We start from the raw sequence: 27317 nt of genomic DNA on the forward strand, positions 1-27317 counted from the left end.
AGATATTGTACTGGTAGAAAGAAACAGTTGCACAACTGAACTTTGTTTTGGTTTGGAGCTTGATTATTTTTACATGCTGCAGACTTGACTATGGGCTACAGGCACCTCACGTCCTTTCTTTATTCTAATTAAAATGATGAATTATGTTTACATGAGTGACCTACTCATGTTCCATTATTGTCGATTACTTTGGGCTCACATAGATAAGAAAGGTATTGGGCTATATCCATTTCTCACTGCAGTGACTGTAACTCAGTCCCTTTTTCTCCCATCAACTAACTAACCATAGCTGAAAAATACTGAATTAAAGTGTAGGGTATAAACCTAAATGCTAGAATTTGGAACTACCTAATAAGGGAATATAGGTGTGTTAACTGTTGGCAAGATTAGTATTCGGGTTTTTATTAACATAACAGATACTCACTAAACTTAATTTAACATGTGTTATAAATGCATGCTACCTTCAAGTTGGCCTCTAATTAAAAATCTTAGATGTAAACAAATGCCCATTCTTTTGTAGCATACAGCAATGATTCTTCTTTTTTAAAAACATCAGGAAACATTTTGAGATGCTGAATGTTGTCTCTAAAGATCAGTGATCTTTCAGCAGTTAATTCTTTGTATACATATGTATTAGTAGGTGTAACTTTCAGCAACTTTTGTTTGGGAAAGTACATCAGGACACAAAAGCTGCCATGAATTCAACAAATGGTTTTATATTCTGCTGGTCACACCAGTTATTTTATAAGTAGATGAAAGATAATAGACCATATGTTTACCAGGTATAATTTTTTATACCACTATAATAAATATATAGAGTCACAGACCTCTTGTCATATTTCGTTGCCCCACCTCTATCTTCTTTAATCATGTTCCTTATGCAGTGGGTTTTGTGATCACAGAATTATGATAGTAGTCTTGACTGTTGTGAGAATAAAGGAGAAATCACTCAAGACCAGTAACAATTCATGCCTACATTAAAAGTTACCTGCTTTATTCACTGTGAACAAAGGAACTTAAAAGTAATCGGAACACTTATTTCAAATTTAATTTTGTTTGTTTTTGTTGTTCTTATCATTTGACAGTATTGCCATCCTTGATCCTAGAAACATGTGATCACATCTACCGTGATTGGATTTAGATATTAAAGGCCATGGTGAATAGGGCAATAGTTGGGATAAAACATGCCCAACACAATTCTAAAAATCTAGTTCTTCCCAGAAATTCAGCAAAATATATCTGGCAGAATATTTGTTACTGAAACTCGGGGTTTCTTAAGGATGCATTTTTCACTTGTCCTGAAAGGAAAATGTTTTTCTTATTTTTCGTAATGAACTTTATATCATACTGAAGACATTTAATATGTGTTCACATGTCTAAGTAAATGTGTTTATATATTAAAACTTGTTTAAATGTAAGGAAAAAAGATCCACTCCAACTAGCTCAAGAAAACAGTAGTTACTATAAAAGCACAAGTGGGAGAAAGCATTTCATGGGAACTATCAAGGCCTAAACCTGCCAGTAATAGAGGCTACATAGCCATTCTGGGATTGAGAGCAGCTCTCAAGATCTCCACAGCCCAGCCAGAAGACATTGATCTTTACTCTGGTGTTTCACTATTAATATTATCCTGTTAAACATCCCATTTGCTTTCTTTGTCTCCACTACCAAGTTCGAATCCTTATGTGTAGTTTGCTTTCCCACATGACTTGACCTAACCCGTAACCATGATTTTGACTCTCCATGAAATTTCTTGCCCCAACTCAGTCAGATGATATCTTTTATTTCCACCCCCTACTAATGACTGAGAAAGCTCCATTATGTTTCCCACTTTAAATACTTGTGAAACCAGATCAGATTTTCTTTTAGGCAAGGAGCAAAGGTCAACCACTCACTCATGTATTGGGTCACCTTCAGTTAGAGGCCCACTCTTTGTACAATCAGCTACAGCAATGGGAAATTGGGGCATGTGAGGATTTCCTTCCATGGTGACTTTCTTGGGACCAGTTTTCTTTAGACAGTGATGTGAATGATACACACTCTGTTATACCTCTAATTTAATATATTTTAAGTGCAGAGAGGATGTCAGAAGATACTTCATAAAGCCTCTGAAATCTCTTTGAAAAATAATCATCTGAAAAGGATTGCATTAAAGACAATATTTTGGGGAGTTCCCTGGTGCTCTAGTGGTTAGGATTCGGTGCTTTCACTGCCGTGTCCCTGGTTGGGGAATTGAGATCCCACAAGCCATGTGGCATGGCCAGAAAAAAAAGACAATATTTTGGTGGACTTTCTTTGTGGTTCTGTTACTTTTATCCCAATAGAATAGATTTTTGTTGTTGTTGCTGTCAGAATACTTTGTACTTTAACTTATATCATTTTGAAACCAAACTAAGCTTCATTTAGCCAAGGTTTGTGCATTTCATAATATGAGTTCCAGATCTTAAGGGATTCTTTCTTGTTTCAGTTTCCATATTCCTATTCCTCATCTTTTTCTTCCTTTCAAAATACCATATTTAAAATGTTATTTTCCCTCTACATCTACTTATACTCTGCAATTTTCCACTCTGGTTTCTTTAATTTCACTGTGTCTTCTAAGTTAGGTTAACTTCCTCTACCCCCATCATGATACTACTCATCAACAAAAAATATCAAATGCCAAATTTTTTCCAGGACAGCTTCCCAAACTCACAATGAGAGTAGAATTCTACTTTCTTTGTGTTTCTTTACCAATTCACCCTTCCAAATGTAATCACTGCATTTTGAATTTTATTACAGTTGCTCTAACAGAAAAAAATATTTTTGGTTACAAATGACAGACAATCCAACAGGTGTAGAATAACAACAACAAAATCCATACATTGGTTATACAACTGAAAAGTTCATGGTGGATTAATCTACGTTTTCAAAAGTGGCATCAAGAAACTGTTTCTTAACATCTATCTTGCTTTGGTTTTCTAGTACTGGCTTCCTTCTGGGGCACACTCTTCCCTTGGTGTGTCCCCTTAGCACCTCCAGGCTTATATCCTCACATTTTAACCTCTCTTCTCTAATAGTTTCAACTAGAGTCACAGAATTAATATTCTCCTTAGCTGGCCTTGCATCTCATATCAAAAACCTATTACTGGGGCAACAGGATGGAAGACAGTGATTTACTATACACAGGTTTCAAGTTTGTCCTTTAAATAAAGAAGAAAGGATTAATTGCACCAATACTACTATGACTGAGAGTGGATAAGGGGGTGGTTTCAAAGGGAAAATCAAGATTATGTTATTAGAAAAAGAGAGTGAGGAGGAAAAAAGTATATTTGTCAATAATAAATGTAGCAGGGACTGTGCAATACGTTTGAAGCCCTCCACAGCATCTATCATGCAACCTTGAATAAATTTGAATGCTCATTACATAGATATAGAATATATAGTCAGTTAAACAAAAGTAATTTCTTAGGGGTAGAGTTAGATTTTGATGTTGTTTGTTTTTATTAAGTGAAGGAACCCTGCAATCACCACTGCCCCTCTTGTTTAACTGTATCTCCCTCTTGTTCTTGTCCAGAGTCCTTGGTCCCTCCTTATCAAACCAGGCTCTTAGAAAGGGTAGGAAACTTAACCACGGTAAGTGTGATAGAACCATAGCAGCTTAAAGTACTTCCTCTGTTTGGAGGGTGTGCCTTTTACAAAAACATAAATCAAAATTTTGAGGTAAAAAATTTCAACCATTTATTTGTTCCAGAAATATTTATTGAGCACCAGTGTGTTCCTGGCTCTCATCGTACACAAAAGTAAACTTAAAATGGCTTAAAGACTTAAGCATAAGACATGACACCATAAAACTCCTAGAAGAGAACATAGGCAAAACATTCTCTGACATAAACCTACTAATGTTTTCTTAGGTCAGTCTCCCAAGGCAATAAAAATAAAAAGAAAAATAAAGCAATGGGACCTAATCAAACTTACAAGCTTTTGCACAGCAAAGGAAACCATAAACAAAACGAAAAGACAGCCTACAGAATAGGAGAAAATATTTGCAAGTGATGTGACAACCATGGGCTTAATTTCCAAAATATACAAACAGCTCATATAACTCAACAACAAAAAAACTAACAAGTCAATTGAAAAATGGGCAGAAGACCTAGAGAGATATTTCTCCAAAGAAGAAATACAGATGGTCAATAGGCACATGAAAAGATGCTGAACATCGCTAATTATTAGAGAAATGCAAATCAAAACTACAGTGAGGTACCACCTCACACCAGTCAGAATGGCCATCATTAAAAAGTCTACAGATAACAAATGCTAGAGAGGTTGTGAAGAAAAGGGAATCCTCCTACACTGGTGGTAGGAATGTAAGTTGGTTCAGCCGCTGTGGAAAACAGTATGGAGGTTCCTCAGAAAACTGAAAATAGAATTACCATATGGCCCAGCAATCCCACTCCTGGGCATATATCCAGACAAAACTGTAATTCAAAAAGATACACGCACCCCTATGTTCATTGCAGCACTATTCACAATAGCCAAGACATGGAAACAACCTAAATGTCCATCGACAGATGAATGGCTAAAGATATGGTACATATTTACAATGGAATACTACGCAGGCATAAAAAAGAATGAAATAATGCCATTTTCAGCAACATGCATGCAACTGGAGATTATCATACTAAGTGAAGTAGTCAGAAAGAGAAGACAAATACCATATGATATCACTTACATGTGGAATCTAAAATATGACACAAATGAACCTATCTATGAAACAGAAACAGAATCATGGACATAGAGAACAGAATGGTGTTTGCCAAGGAGGAGGGGTTTTGGGGAGGGATGGAGTGGGAGGTTGGGGTTAGCAGATGTAAGCTTTTATACATAGACTGGATAAACAACAGGGTCCTCCTGTATAGCACAGAGAGCTATATTCAATATCCTGTGATAAACCATAATGGGAAAGAATATATATATAAAATATATACGTATATATCTGAATCACTTTGCTGTACAGTAGTAATTAATACAACATTGTAAATCAACAATACTTCAATAAAAATAATTTGTGGCAAAAAATTCAACCATTTATTCCAGAAATACTCATTGAGCACCAGTGTGTTCCTGGCTTTGAGGTATCTGTTTTCCTGGAACTACACTCAAGAGAAATTACATTCCACAATGATACATTAGGCTAAGCTAACAAGGGAAAAGTATATTTTTAGTTTATTGTTGGAAGGAGTCTTCTGGCCTTGGGTTCCTGGTCTCAGTTCAATTTGTGCAGAAGAGGGATTGAGTCAGGGCTGTTACTCACATCCCCATCTTTTCAAAAAGATAGTTTTCTTTTTAGAAATACACATTTTACAGGAGAGACATATAAGTTTTTTAAGTGCAGTTTGAAAGTTGCTGCCTCAAAATCACCTCATATCTCAAATCATTAATGTCTTTTTTATGCAAAATTTCTTCCTAGAATGTGGGAATTTATCAATTTGATTTGTTTTTTGTGGAGCTTCATGCAGCAAACCACATATATTTGGGCTCCACTACACTTGCATCTGCATTTCACCTTTCATGCCTGGAAACAGTATTCTTTTGAATAAAGGCAGCTTCTACTGCCCTTTTTGAAGCCCCCTTTTTTTTCTGCTCATTCTATGAGCATCTTCTTACTCATCCTCAAGTCTGGATAGAGTGAGATTGAGCAGGCAGAACCCAGGAACACTCTCTCTGACACTACCAGCCAATAGTTGTAGTTTCCCTGTGCACAGAATGTGTGTGTCTGTGTGATGATTGAGTCAGGACCTTTCCTTTCCACCCTTATATTTCACTGCTCTCTCCCACCTAGCTTATTCTGTTCTTTCCCCATTGTAAATTCTTAACACTTCCTTGAACTTGCTACGTGATTAAATAAGTCAATGCATTGTATGTGTTTTGCTCCTGTGTCTTCTTGTCTGCTTGATTAGTTCTCATTCATCCTCTAAGGCGCCACTCACAGATCACTCTTTCCGTGACACCTTTTTCCTATCTCCAAATATAGCCATTTCCTTTACTCTCTCCTGCAACACTGCATGTCAACCAATATTTGCCACTCTGTGCTCTGATTGCCCTACATGTCTGTTTCATAAACTTGTGATCTCTAGGAGTTCATGAACTCTGTCTTATTATCTCATCATCTTCAACAATAAGAAATATTCCTGATACATAGTTGTTCAACACATTTGTTGAATGGATTAATTCCTGGGACCAAAGTTTACATTTCATGAGGTGCCCTCAGTTTATATTAGTAGCTGCCTAGAGAAATGTCTCAAGAAAAATCATGGAACTGAGTCTGAATGAAGCCCAAAATTCTGTTGTCGTCCAGAAGCAAGGTCTGCTGTGAGTACAGGTGGATTTGGGGAGATGGCAACATATGTGCTTCTGTTTAGCATCCTTACCTGAAGTCTACTCAAAAAATAAATATATCTGTTTCCTCCCTTCCTGTTATAGTTTCAAGCATTTCTTCCAATAATATAGTCATTATTTTTTAAGCATAAGGTAAATTTCCTTCCCATGTGTTTACTCATTTCATATTTCCCATAAATATAGCAATCATCAGTGTTCTGTGATTCTCTCTCAGAATGTACATACATATACATAAAATTATATATATATGCATATATACATATATATCCATATTTTCTTTTAGCTGTGATGTTTTGGTGTTCCAAAAGGCTGTATTTGGTATATCGATGTTTCTCAATATCCTAGAAAAGTTCCAGGCATATTGTAGTAAGTGTAAGTTACTCAATAAATGTTTATTGAGTTTAGAATTGGCTTAAATTAAGGGCAAGAAAAGAAGAATAGACTCATGATGGAAAGAGGGGTCCTAGATAGCTCGTATGTTTACATGTGTCAGGAGGACAGTAGATGCAGAGTGAATAAGTAAGAATAATTGCATAGAGTATATAAAAATTCTTTCTGTAGTTTTATTTGGACCTCAGTTTTCTTGCTAGTAAAATGAGGATGTTGGTTTTATAATTTCTGAGATAATTCCTAGTGTCTCTGGTGCTACTCCGATCCCTCAAAATATAACCCATATCTCAGTAGTTCTATATTTTTAGTTTCATTGTTTAACCCGTCAAAATAAATGTGTGTGCTTCATAGCAAAAGAAAAAGAAAGGCACATAATAGGTGCTGAATAAGTTATAATTGTTTGTGTATTCACCTCCCATTTATTGTTCAATAGCATTACTCTAATAGCCTGCTTCAATTGGTAATGGATTGAAATAGCCAGAAAATGAGAATGCTGGAAGGATTTCTTTCTAAGCCCTTTCTTAAGAGTCCTGTTTCTCATATAATGGAGCATCCTTTACGCAGATTGAAATAAAGTTTCAAACTGACTTCATTATAACCATAATGTAAAATGTAAGTACATCTATTCTGAACATAGTAAAATGACTGCATTTTTTGACTGGAGAGCCTAAATGTTTTCTATAATTTAAAATGTTGTGATTAATATTAGTTAATTAAATATTATTAATTAATTAACATAAAATTAAACTATTATAAAATACTATAATTTATATGAAATATTATAAAATAAAAATGTTTTATGTAGATACGTATACATATACATATATGCACATTTTATATATACAAATATATATATGTATATATGCACATTTCTATATAATCAACTGAGGTTGAATAAGTTTTCTTGAAGTTTGAGAAACACTGCCAAGACAGTAACTAAGAAATATAACTAGTGTTGGTGGGGCATTCTGAAGGTGATCACCAGCAAGAATGCAAGGAATAAAATAGTTATGTGATGATAAGATAACAAACACTCTTGCATGTGTATACACACACACACACACGCATGATTGAAGAACAGAAATGTGATAGTAACATTAGTTTCAAGGAGTGTCAGTCTCCCTGTCTTGGTCTTTACCAGATAATTTAAAAATTTCTTAATTGTATTAGTAGAAATCATGATTTAATGGCCTCCAGTGCTTAAAAACTATGTCATTAAGAGCTTATGAGGCCTTTGGTATACCATTTGCAACTTGGGGCTGCGAATTCCAGTTAACTGTCCATCTTTCTTTCTACCTTCTTATCTGGTTTTTCCAGTCACCAGGGGTGAATTGTGCGCAGTCTGTTAATCAGAAAGTGTACAAAGATTGTGGAATGGTGGATATTAATATGTTCTACTGTACAAGCATGCATAATTCATTTATCCATGCATCTATTTATTAAGTGCAACTGTGGTCTGAGCTAATGGCAGACACCAAGAAGAAATTAGAGGGCAGAAAGAAAGAAGAACCTAAGAGTATTTGCCCCTCAACCTCTCCTCACCTGAGGTGGCATCTCCAGAAATGACTGTATTTCTTGGTCACAAATAAGTTGAAGTAAAGGAATGGGTAGATCCTGTGCCATTTGTGAAAACACAATTTGACTGGTATAACTTAATATTATTTTTCACTTACCAAAGCATCATATTAAGTGGCTATACACTTTTTTAGAATGGTGACATGCATTGATAACTAGCTCCTAACTACCTGAAGGTTGATGTAATACTCAAGAGAAAGAAGTAGGAAAAGCCAGCTTGAAAGACCATTGCTACAAAACTGCCCAACTTGATAGGGCTCCAAAGTGTCTGCCAATGCCAGTGTCTCCATAATTCCTGGCTACAGAAGTGAATCAAGAGCTAAGGCCCAGAATGCAATACATGCATAATTGCATCTTTGAGATCTGAGTGAGATATAAATCAGTACACTCCAGAAGGTACACTGGCAACTTCACTGAGCATGATAGACCCTGGAATTTTTAAGCTGAAAATGAAGAGCGCTAAGGTCATGGAAGTGGCCTAACCATTTTTAGGAAGTTACATTATTTTTCCATTCCAGCTCTGCAGTCTGGCCATAAGTCTAGCCTTTGCCAATCACTTTGTCCTTGACATTGAGGTTAAGCCCTTCAAAGAATAGCCAGAGCGCTCTCTTGAAGGAGAAAAGTAAGCAGTGTTCTTAAGATGCTGCCAGAGGAATAAAGCTAACAAGAAATAACTCTCCCCTGGGATGTTCAGTAAGCAGTTCAAATAATATACTTAACCACAGAGAATGAAAAGATTCAGTATTCTGTCCCCTATCACAAGCGGATCCTGCTTTCAGAACCTATTTCTTATAGACAAAAAGGTGAGGGAAGAAGCACATTGTAAGTTTTTATTTCTTTCTTTAAGCACAGTTTCTTTCCTTCAGTTAAATTTAGCATTGATCCTTGGAGGATTGGTAATGCATGTTTTTAACTTTTATTTTGAAATAATTATAGCTTTACACATTGTTGCAAAATAATACAGAGAGGTCCCTTGTACACTTCATCCGGTTTTCCCCAGTGGTAATATCTTTTCTACGTGTAATATATTATCAAAACCAGCAATGCACTCTAAAGTGGTGGATATTTTACATGTTTATATATTTTATATACCTCATATCTATCAATCTATCTATCTATCTACCTATCTTTTCCCTTTATGTGCTCCAAAATCTTAGGAGTAGAGGCTGTTTTGGTTCTGAAAATTACTAAAAATAATCTGTATACTCTTGGTCTTTGTAGATCTAAACATGATATTTTAAAGTGCATTTTTGGTGATTACAGCCATTTGATTAACTAACATCTTTCAAATATCTTTGCAAGCTTCATTGGCATAACTAGCCATTGTTTAGTGCTTCAGGGTTAGTTTTGAGTGCATTAGAAGCCTCACCATATATGAGAATAGAACAAAAAAATGTGGGTTGATGGTTTGATATTGATTGTGTTTAGTTGGATTAGGGGCTTTTGTTGTATCATGTCTGTCATTTCTATAAATACAACAAATGTAGGGCCTTGCATACAGAATACTCTGAACAAAAATTCGACAATGACAAACAGTTGAAATTATTCTCAATCTGATCAATTTGTTGAGTATATCTGCCAAGTTAGGACTAAGTATTAAGACTAATAAGAAGGATTAATAATAGAAAACAAGATGAACCAATCAGAATAAAGTTAAAACCTACTAATATAAATCTGAAAAGCTTCTGGCTGCTGTGTTCATTTGAATACTGAACTCTTAGAAAGCTTTCTAAGTTAGTGACTGTTTTCCAGTGTCCTGTTTCTGTGTATTTGTTCATACCATTCTCTCCATCTGACATTCTCCTCTATGTGCTCCATTGGTTAACTTACTATGTTCACTGTGAGATTCATTTCAGATGCAATTCTGAAGAGCTTCCAAATTCACAAACAGGAAGGTTCTTATATTTTTATTTCTCTTTTTTGAGCCCATAGATATAGTTTTCTCACATTAAAAACATAGTTTTAGGGCCTCCCTGGTGGCGCAAGTGGTTGAGAGTCCGCCTGCCGATGCAGGGGATATGGGTTCGTGCCCCGGTCTGGGAGGATCCCATATGCCGCGGAGCGGCTGGGCCCGTGAGCCATGGCCGCTGAGCCTGCGCGTCCGGAGCCTGTGCTCCGCAACGGGGGAGGCCACAACAGTGAGAGGCCCGCATACCGCAAAAAAAAAAAACAAAAAAAAAACCATAGTTTTATATTGTACCCTACTGTCCTTATCTGCCAAACTGGATGCTTCCTGAAGACAAAACCTGCATTGTATTTACTTTTATGGTCTAAACCAACAAAGTGCACTTTTTTAGATTTGGGCTCCTTGCTGGATGAATGTCATTGGGTTTAACTTCTTATTTTTTATTTATTTTATTTTATTTTATTTTTTATTTATTTTTTTTGTTTTGAACTTCTTATTTTTTAATTAGCTATTTGGCTATCAGTGGAAATAACATAAAATGGGTCAAATGCACACTCTGACATGGAGCAACCCATGTGTACTGCCAAGAGAACTCACCTTCTTTCTCCTAAAAGTAGAAGAATATCTAACTCTGCAAAGATTAAGCTTTTGGTGCCAAGAAGAGGGAAGAGGAAAGGAATTTGTTTGTTTTTCTACTCCAGTGACATAAGTAAACTTACCAGAGAATATTGTCAAGTACCTCAGCACCATATTTCATTCATTCTCTGTAGCTGAGAAACTGTCAGCCAGCTCCATTGGTTTTCAAGATGGCTGCAAAATTGATTGGGGTTTAAGCCAATGCTGAAACCACTGCCCTGTTCCCATGTTAGCTTGGTAATAAGTTCCGTGATATCATCAGGCTACTCACACTCCCACCCCAACTGAGCACACACTAGCCTCTCATAATCTCATACTAGTTTAGTTTTGTGAGTTTAGCTTAAAAGGTTTTTGTGACAGTAAGATAAGAGTGTACATAAAACATTTGTATAATGCCTGCCACCTAGTAAATTTCAATAAATGCTACTCATTGTATAAAATAAGGTAATAGATCTATGCTTCTATGAGTGGTAAATGTTTTGCGGCTCTGGAATCTGCAGAGATTGATCCACTAACCTGATGAGCTAGTTCAGGGTCTACACACAGTAGCACCTTTTCAAGAGGCATTAGCTGATACTACACTTTCAGCTATTAGTACAAAATCCCCACATTACTGCTGGCTCATCGTTGCTGAGAAAGCTAATTGCAGGCACTAATTTTATTGAGGCAAACTTCATTGTGCAGAAATAAAATATTGAACTAGGTTTATGGAGGCAGAAATCAGAAGACAGTGCGCCAGGGGGATAAGGTAGATAACATTAAGCCCTGATGCATTCATTTGTCATCAGTCTTTCATTAAATGCCAATCACGCTTCAAATGAATATGTGTTTTGCACCCCCTACCCCCCCAAAAAAAAAACCTCACCCTTGGTGGATCAGCTACACTGCAGGACAGGAAACATGAGTTCACAAAGTGTAAGGTACTGTAAAACCATTTCTTTAAATCAGCACACTATAGTGCACTGCACTGAAATGCACATGCTAATGTTTTTTCTCTACAAGTAGCATTTTTTTTACCATTATGTGAATTTATTACCTGCTAACTATGCCACAGCCTCAGAAAGTGAATTCCTATATTTATCCATAGAAGAATGTGGTGATAATCTCAACCCTGTCTTCAGAGATATATTATATGCAGCTTTCTACAAAAGGAGAGAATATATTACTTTTTCTATGCTGGTTAAGCTTGGATCTTCCTGGTCTATAAAATGTCAGTAGCTATGAATTGTATTGAAACCTGCTGCATGGTTTTGAGGCGATTCCTCTACACTGGGGATTTGGCTTCAAACACAACTTTCTTTTTCTGCTTGGGTGCCCAGCCTGCATTTTTCATAAATCCGCAAATGAAAACTAGTATTACAGCCATGAAGAATGGAATTATTGAGATAGGAACAGGAAGCAGACAATAATGATTTTAACCACACCAGTAAGCATGTCTAAAAAACTCTTTTTTCTTGCATGTCATACTTGTGTAAAATTTAAAAACATATCTTTCCAAGGTCAAAATTTCTAATGGATAACAATAGGCGAGAGAAATGTATGACATTTTACCTCAAAATCAGCTTTTAGTATCATCTTCACTTTGGCTTAACATGTAGAATGACCAATAGTTTGTCGTGTATATTTTTTAAATTATAAAATTATTTCATGTACCTAGCAGACAATTTTGAAAAATGACACGTATATAACAATATAATTAGGGACTCCCAATTCTGGTCATGTTAGTGTAACTGAAACTAGAGTCGCCTTCCCTACCTTAAAGCTAGAAAACTGGGCAAAATATATGAAACATTTGACTTCAGACATTAGACAATAGGCGACAATAGTCTAGTTCAGAGGAGAAAGGAAACAAACAAGATGAGACCTAAAATCAACCTGGATTTCTGCCTAGAGGTGTTTTCCAGATTGCAGTGCAGGAAGGAATAACATAAGGGAAACATTGATCATTTAAAAAGACAAAGATTAAAATATATAGAGAGAAGACAGGTGGTATTTTCAGAGCAAGAAGTAAATAAAGTTCCATAAATCTATATAGGGGTCCCATTGAGCCTGTTGTTCAAAACTAAACTATGTGTATGTATGTCGAAATTCTGCAAGACTAAGCAAATATCTGTTGGAGAGCTGCTGGGTGAATGATACCTGAGTTTGCTCCTCACTGGAAAATATTGGAGATCTGTCCAACCAGAGTAGAGAGACCATCATAGACACCTGGGGCATTCCGTAGACTATAGGAAAGTCTCACCTTAGTAGAAGTGCTAAACTATGACTAAAGTAAAGGCTACTTTACACCAGCCCTGAAAGGATAAAATTAATCCAAAAATTACTTAATTGCTTGTTGAAACAAAGCTCGTTCTTTAAAGAAAGACAGGAAAACCCAGAATTCAAAAGCACCCAGCCAAAATTTACTAGAAATGAAAAGCAGGAAAATGTGACCTATAATCAGGAGAAAATTATCATTTAATAGAAACAGATTCATAGTTGACAGGAATGATGGGATTAACAGACAAAGACTTTAAAACAACTACTGTAGGACTTCCCTGGTGGCACACTGGTTGAGAATCCACCTGCCAATGCAGGAGACACTGGTTCAAGCCCTGGTCCTGGAAGATCCCACGTGCTGCAGAGCAACTAAGCCCGCCCCGCTTGCTGCAACTAGAGAAAGCCCGTATGCAGCAACGAAGACCCAACACAGCCAAAAAATATATTAAAAAATCAAAAAACAAACAAACAAAAAAACTACTGTAGAGGAGCTTCAGGGTGGTGGAAGAGTAAGATGTGGACATCACCTTCCTCCCCACAAATACATCAGAAATACATCTACACGTGGAACAGCTCCTACAGAACACCTACTGAACACTGACAGAAGACCTCAGACCTCCCAAAAGGCAAGAAACTCCCCACATACCTGGGTAGGGCAAAAGAGAAAAGAAAAAACAGAGACCAAAGGATAGGGACGGGACCTGCACTAGTGGGAGGGAGCTGTGAAGGAGGAAAGGTTTTCACACACTATGAAGCCCCTTCGCGGGCGGAGACTGCGGGTGGTGGAGGCGGGAGCTTTGGAGCCACGGAGGAGAGCACAGCAACAGGGGTGCAGAGGGCAAAGCGGAGAGATTCCCGCACAGAGGATCGGTGCTGACCAGCACTCACCAGCCCAAGAGGCTTGTCTGCTTATCCGCCGGGGTGGGCGGGGGCTGGGAGCTAAGGCTTGGGCTTTGGTCGGATGCAGGGAGAGGACTGGGATTGGCGGCGTGAACACAGCCTGAAGGGGGCTAGTGCGCCACAGCTAGCCAGGAGGGAGTCCGGGAAAAGTCTGGAGCTGCCAAAGAGGCAACAGGCTTTTACTTGCCTCTTTGTTTCCTGGTGTGCGAGGAGAGGGGATTAAGAGCACCACTTAAAGGAGCTCCAGAGATGGGCGCGAGCGGCGGCTATCAGTGTGGACCCCAGAGACGGGCATGAGACACTAAGGCTACTGCTGCTGCTGCTGCCACCAAGAAGCCTGTGCAAGCACAGGTCACTCTCCAAACCTCCCCCACCTGGCAGCCTGTGCAGCCCGCCACTGCGAGGGTCCCGTGATACAGGGACACCTTCGCCGGGAGAACGCACGGTGTGCCTCAGGCTGGTATAACGTCACACTGGCCTCTGCCACCAGGGACTCACCCCGCATCCGTGCCCCGCCCTCCCCCCGGCCTGAGGGAGCCAGAGTCCCCGAAGCAGCTGCTCCTTTAACCCCGTCCTGTCTGAATGATGAACAGACACGCTCAGGCGACCTACACGCAGAGGCGGGGCCAAATCCAAAGCTGAACCCTGAGAGCTGTGCGAACAAAGAAGAGAAAGGGAAATTTCTCCCAGCAGCATCAGGAGCAGCGGATTAAATCTCCACAATCAACTTGATGTACTCTGCATCTACCTAAATAGACAATGAATCATCCCAAATTGGACTTTGGGAGCAACGATATATATATATATTTTTCCCTTTTTCTCCTTTTGTCAGTGTGTATGTGTATGCGTCTGTGTGTGATTTTGTCTGTATAGCTTTGCTTTTACCATTTGTCCTAGGGTTCTGTCTGTCCATTTTCTTTTTTTTTTTAATTACTTAAATTTTTTTTCTTAATTATTTTTTATTTTAATAACTATTTTATTTTACTTTATTTTATTTTATCTTCTTTCTTTCCTTCCTTTTTTTCTTTCTTTTTCTCCCTTTTATTCTGAGCCGTGGGGAGGACAGGCTGTTGGTGCTCCAGCCAGGCGTCAAGGCTGTGTCTCTGAGGTGGGAGAGCCAAGTTCAGGACACTGGTCCACAAGAGACCTCCATGTAATATCAAATGGCGAAAATCACCCAGAGATCTCCATCTCAATGCCAAGACCCATCTCCACTCAAAGACCAACAAGCTACAGTGCTGGACATCCTATGCCAAACAACTAGCAGGACAGGAACACAGCCCCATCCATTAGCACAGAGGCTGCCTAAAATCATAATAAGGCCACAGACACTACAAAACACACCACCAGACATGGACCTGCCCACCAGAAAGACAAGATCGAGGCTCATCCACCAGAACACAGGCACTAGTCCCCTCCACCAGGAAGCCTACAAAACCCACTGAACCAACCTTAGCCACTGGGGATAGACACAAAAAAAATGGAAACTATGAACCTGCAGCCTGTGAAAAGAAGACGCCAAGCACAGTAAGTTAAGCAAAATGAGAAGACAGAGAAACACACAGCAGACGAAGGAGCAAGGTAAAAACCCAGGAGACCTAACAAATGAAAAGGAAATAGGCAGTCTACTTGAAAAATAATTCAGAATAATGATAGTAAAGATGATCCAAAATCTTGGCAATAGAATGGAGAAAATACAAGAAATGTTTAACAAGGACCTAGAAGAACTAGAGAACAAACAAACACAGATGAACAACACAATAAATGAAATTTAAAATTCTCTAGAAGGAATCAATACGAGAAAAACTGAGGCAGAAGAACGGATAAGTGACCTGGAAGTTAAAATAGTGGAAATAACTACTGCAGAGCAGAATAAAGAAAAAGGAATGAAAAAAATTGAGGACAGTCTTAGAGACCTCTGGGCCAACATTAAACATGCCAACATTCAAATTGTAGGAGTCCCAGAAGAAGAAGAGAAAAAGAAAGGGACTGAGAGAATATTTGAAGAGATTATAGTTGAAAACTTCCCTAATATGGGAAAGGAAATAGTTATTCAAGTCCAGGAAGCACAGAGAGTCCCATACAGGGTAATTCCAAGGAGAAACATGCTAAGACACATATTAATCAAACTATCAAAAATTAAATACAAAGAAAAAATATTAAAAGCAGCAAGGGAAAACCAACAAATAACACATAAGGGAATCCCCATAAGGTTAACAGCTGATCTTTCAGCTGAAACTCTGCAAGCCAGAAGGGAGTGGCAGGACATATTTAGAGTGATGAAGGACAAAAACCTACAACCAAGATTACTGTACCCAGCAAGCATCTCATTCAGATTTGATGGAGAAATTAAAATCTTTACAGACAAGCAAAAGCTAACAGAATTCAGCACCACCAAACCAGCTATATAGCAAATGCTAAAGGAACTTCTATAGTTAGGAAACACAAGAGAAGGAAAAGACCTACAATAATAAACCCAAAACAATTAAGAAAATGGAGATAGGAACATACATATCAATAATTACCTTAAATGTAAATGGATTAAATGCTCTAACCAAAAGACACAGACTGGCTGAATGGATACAAAAACAAGACCCATATATATGCTGTCTACAAGAGACCCACTTCAGACCGAGGGATACATACAGCCTGAAAGTGAGGGAATGGAAAAGGAAATTCTGTGCCAATGGAAATCAAAAGAAAGCTGGAGAAACAATTCTCATATCGGAAAAAATAGACTTTAAAACAAAGACTATTACAAGAGACAATGAAGGACACTACATAAGGATCAATGGATCAATCCAAAAAGAAGATATAACAATTGTAAATATTTATGCACCCAACATAGGAGTACCTCAATACATAAGGCAACTGCTAACAGCTCTAAAAGAGGAAACGACAGTAATACAATCATAGTAGGGGACACTAACACCCCACTTTCACCAATGGACCGATCATCCAAAATGAAAATAAATAAGGAAACACAAGCTTTAAATGATACATTAAACAAAATGGACTTAATTGATATTTATAGGACATTCCATCCAAAAACGACAGAATACACATTCCTCTCACGTGCTCATGGAATATTCCCCAGGATAGATCATATCTTGGGTCACAAATCAAGCCTTGGTAAATTTAAGAAAATTGAAATCATATCAAGTATCTTTTCTGACCAGAGCGCTATGAGACTAGATATCAATTACAGGAAAATATCTGTAAGAAATACAAACACATGGAGGCTGAACAACACACTACTTAATAACCAAGAGATCACTGAAGAAATCAAAGAGGAAAAAAAAATACCTAGAAACAAGTGACAATGAAAACACAACGACCCAAAACCTATGGGGTACAGCAAAAGCAGTTCTAAGAGGGAAGTTTATAGCTATACAATCCTACCTTAAGAAACATCTCAAATAAACAACCTAACCTTACACCTAAAGCAATTAGAGAAAGCAGAACAAAAAACCCAAAGTTAGCAGAAGGAAAGAAATCATAAAGATCAGATCAGAAATAAAAAGAAATGAAGGAAACAATAGAAAAGATCAATAAAACTAAAAGTTGGTTCTTTGAGAAGATAAACAAAATTGATAAATCATTAGCCAGACTTACGAAGAAAAAAAGGGAGAAGACTCAAATCAATAGAATTAGGAATGAAGGAGGACAAGTAATATATGACACTGCAGAAATACAAAGGATCTTGAGAGATTACTACAAGCAACTGTATGCCAATAAAATGGACAGCCTGGAAGAAATGCACACATTTTTAGAAATGCACAACATTCCGAGACTGAACCAGGAAGAAATAGAAAACATGAACAGAACAATTACAAGCACTGATATTGAAATGTTGATTAACAATCTTCCAACAAACAAAAGCCCAGGACCAGATGGCTTCACAGGCAAATTCTATCAAACATTTAGAGAAGAGCTACCACCTATCCTTCTCAACTCTTCCAAAATATAGCATAGGGAGGAACACTGAAACTCATTCTGTGAGTCCACCATCACCCTGATACCAAAACCAGACAAAGATATCACAAAGAAAAAACTTCAGGACAATATCACTGATGAACATAGATGCAAAAATCCTCAACAACATACTAGCAAACAGAATCCAACAGCACATTAAAAAGATCATACACTACGGTCAAGTGGGGTTTATCCCAGGAATGCAAGGATTCTTCAGTACATGCAAAGCAGTCAACGTGATACACCATATTAACAAATTGAAGGAGAAAAACCATATGATCATCTCAATAGATGCAGAGAAAGCTTTTGACAAAATTCAACACCCATTTATGATAAAAACCCTGCAGAAAGTAGGGATAGAGGGAACTTTCCTCAACATAATAAAGGCCATATATGACAAGCCCACAGCCAACATCATCCTCAATGGTGAAAAACTGAAACCATTTCCACTAAGGTCAGGAACAAGACAAGGTTGCCCACTCTCTCAACTCTTATTCAACATAGTTTTGGAAGTTTTAGCCACAGCCATCAGAGAAGAAAAAGAAATAAAAGAAATCCAAATCGGAAAAGAAGAAGTAAAGCTGTCACTCTTTGCAGATGACATGATACTATACATAGAGAATCCTAAAGATGCTACCAGAAAACTAATAGAGCTAATCAATGAATCTGGTAAAGTGGCAGGATACAAAATTAATGCACAGAAATCTCTGGCATTCTTATACACTAATGATGAAAAATCTGAAAGTGAAATCAAGAAAACACTCCCATTTACCACTGCAACAAAAAGAATAAAATATCGAGGAATAAACCTACCTAAGGAGACAAAAGACCTGTATGCAGAAAATTATGAGACACTGATGAAAGAAATTAAAGATGATACAAACAGATGGAGAGATATACCATGTTCTTGGATTGGAAGAATCAACTTTGTGAAAATGACTCTACTACCCAAAGCAATCTACAGATTCAGTGCAATCCTTATCAAACTACCACTGGCATTTTTCACAGTAATAGAACAAAAAATTTCACAATTTTTATGGAAACACAAAAGACCCCGAATAGCCAAAGCAATCTTGAGAAAGAAAAATGGAACTGGAAGAATCAGGCTCCCTGACTTCAGACTATACTACAAAGCTACAGTAATCAAGACAGTATGGTACTGGCACAAAAACAGAAATACAGATCAATGGAACAGGATAGAAACCCCAGAAATAAACCCATGCACATATGGTTACCTTATCTTTTATAAAGGAGGCAAGAATATACAGTGGAGAAAAGACAGACTCTTCAATAAGTGGTGCTGGGAAAACTGGACAGGGACATGTAAAAGTATGAGATTAGATCATTCCCTAACACCATACACAAAAATAAGCTCAAAATGGATTAAAGACCTAAATGTAAGGCCAGAAACTATCAAACTCTTAGAGGAAAACATAGGCAGAACACTCTATGACATAAATCACAGCAAGATCCTTTTGGACCCACCTCCTAGAGAAATGGAAATAAAAACAAAGATAAACACATGGGACCTAATGAAATTTCAAAGCTTTTGCACAGGAAAGGAAACGATAAGACCAAAAGACAACCCTCAGAATGGGAGAAAATATTTGCCAATGAAGCAACTGACAAAGGATTAATCTCCAAAACACAAGCAATGCATGCAGCTCAATATCAAAAAAACAAACAATCCAATCCAAAAATGGGCAGAAAACCTAAATAGACATTTCTCCAAAGAAGATATACAGATTGCCAACAAACACAGGAAAGAATGCTCGACATCATTAATCATTAGAGAAATGCAAATCAAAACTACAATGAGATATCATCTCACACCATTCAGAATGGCCAGCATCAAAAAATCTACAAACAATAAATGCTGGAGAGTGTGTGGAGAAAAGGGAACCTTCTTGCACTGTTGGTGGGAAGGTAAATTGCTACAGCCACTATGGAGAACAGTATGGAGGCTCCTTAAAAAACTACAAATAGAACTACTATATGACCCAGCAATCCTACTACTGGGCATAAACCCTGAGAAAACCATAATTCAAAAACAGTCATGTACGAAAATATTCATTGCAGTTCTATTTACAATAGCCACGACATGAAAGCAACCTAAGTGTCCATTGACAGATGAATGGATAAAGAAGATGTGGCACATACATACAATGGAATATTACTCAGCCATAAAAAGGAACGAAATTGAGTTATTTGTAGTGAGGTGGATGGACCTTGAGTCTGTCATACAGAGTGAAGTAAGTCAGAAAGAAAAAAAATAAATACCGTATGCTAACACATATATATGGAATCTAAGAAGAAGAAAAAAAGGGTCATGAAGTACTTAAGGGTAAGACGGGAATAAAGACACAGACCTACTAGAGCATGGACTTGCAGTTATGGGGAGGGGGAAGGGTAAGCTGTGAGAAAGTGAGAGAGTGGCATGGACATATATACACTACCAAACTTAAAATAGATAGCTAGTGGGAAGCAGCTGCATAGCACAGGAAGATCAGCTAGGTGGATTGTGACCACCTAGAGGGGTTGAATAGGAAGGGTTGGAGGGAGCGAGACGTAAGAGGGAAGAGATATGGGAACATATGTATATGTATTACTGATTCACTTTGTTATAAAGCAGAAACTAGCACACCATGGTAAAGCAATTATACTCCAATAAAGATGTTAAAAATATTTTTTTTAAAAAAAGATCATACCTCAGTTATTTGTAGTGAGGTGAATGGATCTAGAGACTGTCATACAGAGTGAAGTAAGTCAGAAAGAGAAAAACAAATACCGTATGCTAACACATTTATATGGAATCTGAAAAAAAAAGAAAAAAGAAAAATGGTCAGAAGAACCTAGGGGCAAGACAGGAATAAAGACACAGACCTACTAGAGAATGGACTTGAAGGTACAGGGAGGGGGAAGGGTAAGCTGGGACAAAGTGAGAGAGTGGTATGGACATATATACACTACCAAACGTAAAATAGATAGCTAGTGGGAAGCAGCTGCATAGCACAGGGAGATGAGATCGGTGCTTTGTGACCACCTAGAGGGGTGGGATAGGGAGGGTGGGAAGGAGGGAGATGCAAGAGGGAAGAGATATGGGGACATATGTATATGTATAACTGATTCACTTTGTTATAAAGCAGAAACTGACACCATTGTAAAGCAATTTTACTAAAAAGGAAAAAAACTACTGTAAATATGCTCAAGAATTAAAAATAACATGAAAATAAGAGGAGATAGAGGAAAGATATAAAAAAAGAGCCAAATAGAACTTCTAGAGCCGAAAAATACAACACATCAAGTTAAAAATAATAAACTGGGTGGGATTAAAACCAGAGAGGAGATTACAAACAAAGAAACAAAAACCATATTCTTTGAGTACATACAATTAGAAACTAAGTTGGATCACAGAGAGAAAAAAAAATAGTGAAAAGATAGTGTGATAGTGGCATGAGACCAATACATAAATGATCATTGATTATTGACAAAAGTGCCAAAATAATTCAATAGATAAGGAGGAAAAATTTTCAAGAAATGAAACTGAAAGTAGATATCCATAAAAAAGAATGAAGCTTAAACTTAGCTTATACCATTTACAGAAATTAAAGTGTATTATAAGAGAAAATTATCATGACCTTGAGGAGGTAGGCAAAGACTTTTTTGTTAGATTGGGCAACTTAAAAAACCATAAATCATAAAGGAAACAGTATATTGGACTTCATCCAAATGAAAAACTTGTACTCTTCAAAATACCTCATTAAGCAAATGAAAATGCAAGCCACAAATTGAAAAAAATTACAATACTTATATCTTGCTACCAGAATATATAAAGGGCAGTTAATGACTTAACAATAAGACAAATAGCCCAATTTATAAGAAAATATGCAAAATATTTGAACAGATACTTCATACAAAAATGATAATACTGGCTAATAAGCATATGGAAAGGTACTTAATATCACTAGTCATCAGGGAAATGAGAAATGAAAGCCCAATGAGATACCACTTCACAACAACTGAAATGGTGAATATTAAAAACTGTGGCAATACCAAATGTTGGCATTTGTAGAACACGTGGAATTCTCAAATGTTGCTACCACTATGAAGATAGTTGGCATTTGTTTTTATAAAGTCAAATGTCCACATACAAAATTTTCCTCCTTGGTATTTACACAAGAAAAATGAAAACATGTTCCACACAAAGATTTGTGCATAAATGTTCCTAATCAGCCTTCTTTATAATTAAAAAAAACCAGAAACAGCCCAAATGTTCATCAACAGATGAGTAGATAAATTGTGGTATAACCACACAATAGAATATTACTCAGCAATAAAAAGGAACAGACTACTAATATATGAAAGAACTTTGATAAATCTCAGAGATTAGCTTAATGAAAAGAAGCCATGCAAAAAAAAAATTAGTAATATTGATGCATCCCAGAAATATGCTGGGTGAAAGAATCCAAATATGAAAGTGTTTATACTATTTATATAAAATTCTATATAGTAATTATTTTAATGATAATATATACATAATAATTATATATTTATATATAATTCTATAATAACACAGTATTATATACTTGAAAGTTGCTGAAGTAGATCTTAAGCATTGTCACCACAGACACAAAAAAATGTGAGGTGATGAATGTGTTAGTTATCTTGATCTTGGTAATCATCCCACAATATATATGTATATTAAATTATCATGTTGTACACTTAAAATATATACAATTATATTTGTCAATTATTCCTCAATAAACTTTGGGGGAAAAAAGAAAAAAAACTCTGGCCTCTTCCTTAAAAAGTTGATTGATGCTATGTTACAAACTGCAGCTGCTTCCTTAGGTCCTCTCCAGGGACAGTGTTGTTATGCATATCATTTTCAATATAAATTCCTGTGTCTTATGTGTTAGATCTGAATGATGATATGCTGAAGAAGATCTGAAGCATAAAAATGCTTCGAATTGAAAGGAGGAAAGGAGATAATGGGACCAGATGCTGAACAGGAGTAGCTGGGAAAACTGAGTGCTTTTTCAAATTATTGTTTGGACTATTAACTCTGCTTCTGATGAACACATTTTGACTAAAACTTAGAGAACTGACACAGTTTACTTTCCTGTATTATCCAGAATTTGAGTCCTAGTCATCTGCTTTGCAACTTGAATCAACTGGGAAGAAAACAATGCAGAGAGAGCATTTAGCTTTCTTAGGAGAATGCTGCACTAAGAGCTGTTGAAAACCGTACAGACTTTCTCAGTGGAAAGACCACTGCTGCAGCTGAGTCAAGCAATTTGCTCTTTGGGCATAATAATAGTGTGGTTATATGCCTGTACATGGACAACCCTCTGAAGCAGAAACATATTAAAGTTTTTAGAGTGAGTTTAATGGACCATAGAATAATTCAAGTTTGTTCTGTAGGCAGTGTTCTATTTTCTGGTTTCCTTTGCAAGTGTATGGAAATAAGTGCATTTTTTATCCAAGAAACTAAAATACCAACAAGACCGTTTTTCTTTTCGTTCATGATTGGCTTGCCCCTTTCAACCATCATTATTTTTTTTTATTATTCATTTTGGCTTTGTGTTTCAAATTAAGTGCTGCCACTTACCAAGACTGTATATTTTCAAGCGTCATCAATAAGGTGGATCTATGAGAAAAAGCCGAGTAGATAGCCACATTGGCACATCCAGGGACAGGGTAAAGAAATAAAAGAAAGCATAAACAGTAATAAAATTAGCCTAAGCACATATATTAACTCAGAGATGGAAGTCCAAATGCTGTTCCCAGAGCTATTTCTCAGTGACATACATGGAGAGAAAGTGTTATTAATTGGACATCCGCCACATACCAAACCGTTGCGCTAGGTGAATTGTATTTAGTATCTTGTTTATCCTTCCCAATCAGTCTTTGAAGAAGTAGCATGAGGAAGTTTGGGCTCAGTGCATACAAGTAATTGTCAAAGGCTCATCAGCAACCAAGTATGAATCTTGATCTATTTGAGTTCCAATTTGCTTATACATACAAATCCTCCTAATTTACAGTTAGGAGAGGTAGTATCGCTTAGCTGCAAGTCCTCTCCAAGTCCCCATTGTAATCCCTATTTTAACAAAAACACTACCAATAGCTATCATTTATGAAGTCTTATTTTGCTCCAAGCTTTGTGCTAAACATGGTATATATCTTGTCCCATTTAATTTCTGTTTCAACCCTGACAGGTGGGTAGAATTATCTGTGCTTTACAGTAACAGTCACTTTTCTTAAGTTCTTTCATTTACTCAACAGATATTTAAGGAACACATCTTATGTGTCAAGTAGAGAAGTATAGAAGTAGAAAAAAACAGAAAAAAATAATATAGGGTGATATGGTTTTCAGTGACTCAGTGTCCCCTTGGAGTGGTCAAGGAAAAGGTTACGTTTAAGCTGAGATCTGAGGGACAAAAAGGAGGAAGAGCATTATAGACAGAACTAAAGAGGCTGGATCATAATAGGCAAGGAGGAGACTGTTGTAAATAGAAATTGAAGATATAAATAGGATGAGATCATGTAGAGCTTTGTAAGCCTAGTTAAGGGATTTGGATATTCTACTTGTGATAGGGAATCATTAGATGGTTATGAGCAAGGGAGTAAATGGCTTGATTTAATTTTTAAAAAGAACACTGGATGCTGTGTAAAGAATGAATTGTATGGAGAAAATTAGGAGGTATTTGAAGTGATCCAAACAATATATGATGGTAGTTTGAGTGTGGATAATAATGGTAAAAAGGGTTATTTACGAGGATACAGTATGTTTAATAAATTACAGTTCATTAAGCAATCCTAGATTTAGTTGATTAAAATGTATTATTATCTTGATTTACTATTTGGAGTGCATTCTGATAATGGTAAACCCTTAATTAAAAACTATTCACATATTAAAAAATTGTGAAAAGGGGAGAGAGGAAGACATATTTGAGGATACTAGTGATTGTGTGAGGAGGGATAGAAAAAAATGAAGGGTAACTCTTAGATTTTTGGCTTGATTACTGGGTGGGTGGCTGTGCCCCCCAGCACACACACCTGATTGACATGGGGAAGACTAGAGAAGGACCAGATTGGGAATGAGGGAAGAAGAGTTCTGTTTCAGCCGTGCCAACTTGGGAATGACTGACTTGCTCAAAGTCACTCATATGACTTCTCTAGGATTTAAAGCCTTTTTTATCTGATACCAAAATCTGAGTTCTTATACTATTAGATTGCCACTAACATCCATCTCCTGAAGGTTCCCAGTTCTGGGAGCTTTATTAACTCAATGATCATCCCATTTTACTTGGGAAAGACTTCAACTTCAATGATATCTTTATTTCATTATTAGAGAAATCTTCATAAATGAATATGTTATACCACATTTTTTTTCACTTGTGAAGAACACAATCCAAGAAACAATTACAAGAGTATAAGGGGAAAAGAGGAGAAGTATATTTTTCATCTTATCCAACCTTAGTTAATATGAAATACAATTGTCCCATTAAATTACAATCCTTGTTCTAATCAAAGTTTTATGAAAGGCTGTAATTATGGAAATGAAAAAAAATAAAGATGAAAACAGAAATGAGTTTCTCCTTTCAGGGTCAAAATAGAAGGAGGAACTTTATTAGTGAGAACATATATGCATAGCTTATGGATTATAAATAATTTCAGGAATAATTACTTAGAAATATGCTTTAGAATAAACTAGTGGGAAAAGTAGAAAGGCAGATTGGTAAACAGGGCTTTGGATGCTATTATCATTTTGTATATTTGTATGCTGTTATTTGAAACTAACCACTTTATTTCTGTCTTTAACAGAATTGTAAAAGGACACTTAATATGTTATTAGTGAAATTCTGTATTTCTATCTTTCATAATTACAGGGACTTACTTTTCACTTAATATTCATGCCATGACCAATTTACTACTAACACAGAAAATAGGAGGCTCATAGATATCAAGTTCCCATACTATAATTAATGGAAAGTGTCTCTTAAGTAGAAAATTGTCACAATTGTAGAAAAAAATCAATATATGGCAAGACTGGCCTGGTTTGTGTTCCTAGTTAAGTGGTGAAAGTGGCTTTTGGATCTGATTCTGAAAAAGAAAACTAAGAATGTAAGAAGTTCAAGATGTGTACAGTTAATAAAACTCCAGAAATTCCACTAAATGGGAAAAAATAATGTAAGCAGAAGTGATTTGATCCTTAGTTTTATTCTTTATTTCTGGACTAGATGACAGACTGTCAGACTGTCCAGTCCAGATGATTGACAACGTCCACACAGCTAGAAGCAATGCATGTGTTTCCAGTTCTGTTTGTTTTCATTTAGAGCCAATAATCAGAGCAGAGAGGTACATTTCTGTATGTGAAAAGGGTGTTTATGACCAGAGGGACTTCATTACTATGCACTCTCATACACATGGCTCTGACTTGCAGGGATACCTTGCAATTTCAGTAATGCATTGTGGCATTTCTAGTGGCTGATGACTCAAGGGTCTCTGTAAAGTGATGACCTCAACCATCTTCTGTCACCTTGAGACACGTCACTTCTATCTGTCTTCATAATAGCTGATGTGGGTCAGATATAGCTCAAGGCCAAAAGTACTGACATTGAGTGGGGATCTATTGCGAATATGTTGCACGTGCGTGTGTTTATACACACATGCACAAGTACACAACCTCTGCTTATTATCCACTTTTTAGAAACCATATACTATTTCAGTGATTACAAGACTATAATTTTATGTGCACTGTTTGTTTTAACCAGTTGGGGAGAAATCTTTATAAGCATTTTTGTTTGAAGAGAAAGTTTTTTGAGGTGTAACATACACATAGAAAAGTAAAAGATCATGAGTATACAGCTTTGACAAATTGGCCACACCATATAAGCACAACCTAATCAAGAAATAAAATATTATTAGCACCCCAGTAGCCCTTCTCATACCCCTTCTCAATTATTAATCCCCTCTCCCCAAATGGAACTTCTAGCCTGACTCCTAACACCATACATTAGTTTTACCTGTTTTTGAACTTTGTATGAATGGAGTCATACAATATGTGTTCTTTTCTGTTTGCCTTTTTTGTTGTTGTTCAACATGTTTCCAAGATCCATCCATGTTGGTTAGTGAAATGGTCATTTTTTTTTTTCATTTTCATTTACATTTTGGTACCTCGGTAAAAATGCCCTCCAGAAAAGTTTTAGCAATTTATTCTTCCAAAAATTACCCAATGAATGTGTTTTCTTATATCTTCACCAATACTGAGCAATTGTCAGTATTTTAAGAATACCAA

The sequence above is a fragment of the Mesoplodon densirostris genome, chromosome 6, assembly GCF_025265405.1.
Source record: "Mesoplodon densirostris isolate mMesDen1 chromosome 6, mMesDen1 primary haplotype, whole genome shotgun sequence".
Lineage (NCBI taxonomy): Eukaryota > Metazoa > Chordata > Mammalia > Artiodactyla > Ziphiidae > Mesoplodon > Mesoplodon densirostris.